At 40.7% G+C, this 6000-nt stretch overlaps 1 protein-coding gene across 2 annotated transcripts in view; it reads right to left on the reverse strand.

The window, feature by feature from the left end:
• Positions 1-3167, reverse strand: part of SLC36A1 (solute carrier family 36 member 1) — a 58980-nt gene extending 55813 nt beyond the window's left edge. Inside the window, exons 1-2 of one of the 2 annotated variants that reach the window (XM_038534977.1) lie at positions 3009-3167; positions 2190-2480 (exon numbers count right to left, since the gene is read on the reverse strand). The gene's annotated coding sequence lies outside the window, so the exon portion shown is untranslated. The remainder of the gene's footprint in view (positions 1-2189; positions 2481-3008) is intronic. The other variant, XM_038534975.1, reaches the window with a different exon arrangement.
• Positions 3168-6000: the final 2833 nt, after the last annotated feature.

Raw genomic sequence — 6000 nt, forward strand, 5'->3', positions numbered from 1 at the left:
ATGCAGAGCATTTTCTCATGTGCTTGTTGGCCATTTCTGTGTCTTCCTCTGTGAAATTTCTGTTCGTGTCTTTTGCCCATTTCATGATTGGATTGTTTGTTTCTTTGCTGTTGAGTTTAATAAGTTCTTTATAGATCTTGGATACTAGCCCTTTATCTGAGATGAGCACTGGGTGATATGCTATATGTTGGCAAATTGAACTCCAATTTTAAAAAGATAAAATAATAAAATAAAATAATAAAAGCACGCCATGTCTGTTGGGTTGATATAGGCAAAGGCAGGAAGGGGAGACAAGTCAGGAGACAGTTGCTATAATCCAGAATAAGATTATGATCATTTGACAAGAATAAGAATGACCACAGTGAAGGTGGTGAGAAGTGGTCAATTTCTGAAAATATCTTTATGGTAGATTGGAAATGTCAAATTTCGATGGATAGGAAATGGAGTATGAGAGAGGGGAGACAAATACTTTGGCTTGAGCCCCAGGAGGGTAGAGCTGCCTTTTACTAGACCAGGAAGACAATGACAAGAGCAGGCCTCTAAGGATCAGTGAGTCCAATCTCTCTTCCTTTGGTGGAGAAAATAAGGTCCAGAAAGGAGAGATGTACCTAGAGTCACACACACACACACACACACACACACACACACATCATGTGTCTCTTCGCTTCAGCTTCCAAGCCCTTGGCCCCTACCTCACACAAGGGTAAAAAATTATAGAGGATGATCACATTTTGTTAAGAAAAAAAACAGGGTGCATATACACGCAACACAGTCTGTATACATATCTGAATTACATGAATTTAAGATAGTGTGATATAAAAATATTAGTAAAGTTCCACTTCATATGCAGAATTTAAGACATTAGAATCCCACCCAAGTTTGACCTTTCACAAAGTATCCAGCCACTTCTGTGAGAATCCAGTGAGAAACACCACTGGTGACATAGAATTTCTGTGGGTGGTATGAGTAACTATTAGCTGTAGTACAAGCATTCATCATCAGTGTAATTTAAAATCTTCTATAAGCTATAAAACTATAATTCAAGGATTCGTTAAGTGGCACAAATGCTGAAAATCTATTTTAACATCCTTAATTTGGGTATGGATATTAGAAGAGATAAAATTCCTATAACAAAGGCCAGACACCATCATGGCGTGACATGCTGATGACTAAGGAGAGTGCATCCTGTAAAGTAAATTAGGAACAGAGTGGAAATGAAAAGCAGCAATTAAAGCAAGACCCTGCTAAGGAACAAATACCAGCTCAAGTACATAGGAAAAGTGCTGGTGCCAGATCAACACACTGTAATGTGCCTCTTGGCCCAGTTACTGTTTTTTTTTTTTTTTTTTTTTAATGATCTGAAAGGCAGTAATGATAATAAGATGTTTACCACTAATATTTCTGTGGTAAGCAAAGTATGTTTAAAGAAGAAAAATATCATAAGGCTGAAAGATTTTGCACTCTGGAGTCCCAGAGAAAAATTGCACAAGCTCTTTAGAGCCCCTCTTGTGAATCCAGTAGAACTGCTGTGCCACGACCAATGCCAACACTCTGATGTCTAGGAGAGCGTGTGATAGACAGCAAATTCTGCAGACACAGAACTGGGAGGCATATGTGAAAAGACGGCAAGGGGTACATCAGTCTGACAACCTGAATTAACCAGCAGGATTACACTGACAGGAGCATCAATCACGTGTGTGAGACACAGCTATACTCATTGGAACCAAATGCTGCTCACACAGGAAGGCATCACAAGAACAGACTTTAAACATGTTGTTTTAACGTAAGGAAGACTTTTCCAATAGTGTGTTATGGCCAATGGGGTACCATAAATGAGTTAAAGGGGTGCTGAGGTATTGATACTCCTGCCTTCTGAAGCAGCCAGGCAAGTCCCAAGGTGCCATAGCAGGCTTGTTCCTTTATCCTGAAGATCTATAAAATGCTATCATTTTATACATATGTTATGATATAAAATGAAAGATTGGGAAACACTGGATAAGTAGGGTATTGATGTCATTTGAAATGGAGACATTTTTGAGAATGAAAGGGGCTGTATTAACTTTTGCATCAGGACAATAGGCATATAGTGGGACTATTCCAGGAAAATTGGGATGTATGGTATAGTAGGCAGAGTAATGGCCCCCAGACAGGTCCATGCTCCTAATCTCCACAACCTGAGAATACATTACCTTAGATAGCAAGAAGGATTTTGCAGATGTGATTAAATTAAGGATCTTGAGGTAAGGAGATTGTCTTGGGTTGTCAGGGTGGATCTAATGTAATCACAATGATTCTTACAGGAAGGTCAGAGAAGAGAGAGCTATTTCATTGGCTTTGGAGATGGAGGAAGGAGCTACATGTCAAAGGAATGTGGAAGGCCTCCAGAAACTGGGAAAACGTGGAAGCAGATTCTTCCTAGAGCCTCCAGAAAGAATACAGCCTTGCTGAGATCTTGATTTTAGGACTTCTGACCTCCAGAACTGTATGAGAACAAATTTGTGTTGTTTTAATCCACCGTGTTTGTGGTAATTTGTTCCAACAGCAAAAGGAAACCAATACAAATATCTATAATTTATAACAAATTTACCTTTGTGCTTATATAACTTTAAGTTACACAGGTAAGAAAAACTGAAACGAGTATAAATTTTTATCTAATATCATACTGATAAGTTGAAAAATATCTTTGAAGTATACTATATAGAGAGATGGAAAACTAAAGAACTGGAATAAACCTGATTTTAAAAAGTTTAGCCCCAGAAAGAGGGACTCTGCATGGAGAGGGTTAGATAAAGAGACTCTAGGTTTCTTTTATTATATATCCTTTGGTTAAAAAATTAATAGTTTAACCCTGGGCATGTATAGTTTACTTTTAGTATTAATTTTTAAAGTAGGATTATATTGGAGGAAGCCTTCAAGAGATTATTGGGCTCAGGTTCTCCAAAGCTGTAACCCCCACCCTTACCTGAAACCTGCTTAGGTCCCACCTCACCCACAGGCCCTCCCCTAACCTTTTATTCAGCCAACAGCTTCCTTGGCACAAGACAGAGCCAACTGGTAGGCCTTCCTGAAACAAGGCAGGAGAAAGCACTGTTGGACGAGGAATATTCCCAGGATTGGACCCAGGAGCTTTAACAGATCTGGAGCAAACCCTAAAGCCCCATGTGTAGGGCTGGCAGACCTTGGGTTTACCTCACAATGCTAACAAAGGGCCTGGGAGAGCTTAGAAGAGAGAAGGGCCTCCTGTTGCCATTGAAAAAGCACTGACGTAGGAACCCAAAGGAAAAAGCTGAGGCCAGCTCTGCCATTGACTAGCAAGTCTCTCTCAGTCTGGGCTTCAGCTTCTGAATTCGTTCTGAAGTGAATAGGGGAAGGAAGTTCATCTCCTAACTCTTCCAGCTCTGTGAATCCTTTACCCTGTTTCAGCTGTCTTCCTCCTTCCAAAGATAACTGGGTAGGTGCTAGGTCAGGCACAGAATCATCATATATCACATCTCAGAGTTTCTTTGAGATAGTCTGCTGCAACGCATTCATTTTATACATGGGAAAACAGCCCCAGAGAGACAAAGGTATTTCTTCAAGGTTACACTTGGTAGCAAGTGTGAGAACTTCTAGGTTCTCCAATGATCCCTCACTTAGACCCTGGGGTTCCATGGTTATCATTTGCCATATGAAGGCACAGAGTGGTACCTGTTTAATATGCAAACAAATTGTATGAGTTTTTGAAAAATCCAATATAAAATGCCATTATGGAAAACAATATTGCAACAACCATATATAAAAAATGAGTGGTTATAGTAGTTTTCTATTGCTGTGTAATAAATTACCACAAGCTTAGTGGCTTAAAATAACACACATTTATTGTATCTCAGGGTTTCTGTGAGTCAGGTGTTCATGCAGGAGGCTTAACTGGGTCCTCCGGTTACAAGGATCATAAGGCTGCAGGCAGGTGTTAGCTGGGCTGCATTCTCATCTGGAGGCAGAAGTGGAAAAGAGTCTTCCTCCAAGCTCACTCAGGTTGTTGGCACATTTAATTTACTTGCTATTATAAGACTGAATGCCCCAGCCTCTCACTGGCCATCAGCTTCTTATTGGCCCTCGGCAACCAGCCATGTGGGCCTTCTAGAATTGCCACTTCCCCAAATGCAGCTAGACTTTAGGCCTCTAGAGAGAGTCCTCTAAGAGAAAATTGGATATGACATAATGTAATCATGAAAGTGACATTCCAATCACCTTGGCCACATTCTGTTGTCAGAAGTAAGCACAGGTCTCACCCACAATCAAGAGGAGGGGATATACAAGAGCCCAAAATAGCATATCAAGAGGGGTGATACCTTAGCATTTATCCACCAGACAGATAAGTGTAAAGAGGACTGAAATTCCAACTTGAGTGAAATTTCTACTTAAATCAATGGTAAAGAGGGTTGAAATTTCTACTCTTATAAAGACAAGAAGAGAAATAAGGTCAAGTCATTGGATTTTGGCACAGGAGGCATTGTTACCCTTGACAAGAATGATTTCAGTGAAGTAATAAGGATCAAAGTCTGCCACAGTAGATTCAGGAGAATGGAAAAGGAGAATTGAAGAGAGCAGAGATAACTTTTTCAAGGAGTTTTGCTATGAAAGAGAACAGAGAGATGAGAGAAAAGATACTTTATTATATGTATATGTTCATTGAAATAATGCAATAGGAAGGGGGATTTCAATGTTCCAAGAGAGAAGGAAGGATCATGGCAAGAGAAAACCTCTTGAGTAAGTAAAGGACAAGGGATGAGATCAGTGTTTGAGGTAAAGTAACTTAAGACAGATGAGGACGGCTCTCCTGGTTTCATGGAAGAAAACCCTGGTATATGGATTCAGGCACAGATCAATGGATAGATTTAATGGCCAGAGGATAAAGAAGTTCTCTTTTGATTGAACAAAGAACAATGTCAACAGCTGAGAGTGACGGTGGTTTGAATCAAGAGAAAAGATAGGAAAGAGTCCCCCTGAAGAATGGGACAGCAACATGAATAAGACAAGTTAGAGATCTGCCCAGCAGTGCTACGACCCACCTGAGGTTTGTGTTCATAAAGTTAAGATGTGACCAGCTGGCAAATCTGTGTATTTTTCTCTCACCACATTCAACTGCTTGAGTGTAGTCTCAAAGTAGAGGCAAAGGTGCTTCTAACCGGTGTTAGATGTATTGTGTTTTTGAAAGTTAGATGCAATACAAGGAGAGGGGACAAGATGGATGTGAGTGTGTAGCAGGAGTAACAGCAATGACTGTCCAATCACTGGGTAAAAATGGGAGTGAGGATATGAGGGGACGAGTGCAGATAGGTAGCAGAGTAGCACCGGTAGACTGGAGACCGATGTTAAAGATCTGGTACAGTCTGCAAACTAGTGGATATAAGATGGACCGAGAGGAATTTGTAAGCCATCCAGAGAACAGGACACTTGCAGTAGAGATTTTGAAGGTGGTGCAATCTTTGGTGATGACAAAGTCTAGGGAACGATAGGGGCGTGGGTGTCTACGACAGGATGGAAGGCAAACTATTTGGAAGCAGTGCCCTGCAGAGGAAGTGGTAACTCAGTAGAGCCGTATTTTGGTTAGAACAAAGAGGTGAAAAGAACATTGCCGCGCAGGGACTTCCCTCTTGCTTAGGAAAACCTTTGTTGACCCCTTTCAAGAATATCTGCTTTTATTACACTTAAGTCTTCAGAGCACTGACTACAGTTGAAATTTTTTGCTTATTTATGAGAAACACTGATAAATATTCATGATGTCCAATTAAGCTCATGGAAAGCAGGCACCACACTGCCTGGAACCAGGGGTTCTCAGCATCCAGCAAAGTGCCTGGCACATGAGTAATCAACCAGTATTGGTGGCAGGAAGGAAGAAGAAAAAGAACAGACTCACAGAGCAATTATGAGGAGTCTCTGCATGAGTGGAGGAGAAGTGCATTTATCCACCCGTTCATGCTTTTGATCTTTTGTTCTTCCTAAGGAGCAAAACCTGTA

The sequence above is a fragment of the Canis lupus genome, chromosome 4 (assembly GCF_011100685.1).
Source record: "Canis lupus familiaris isolate Mischka breed German Shepherd chromosome 4, alternate assembly UU_Cfam_GSD_1.0, whole genome shotgun sequence".
Lineage (NCBI taxonomy): Eukaryota > Metazoa > Chordata > Mammalia > Carnivora > Canidae > Canis > Canis lupus.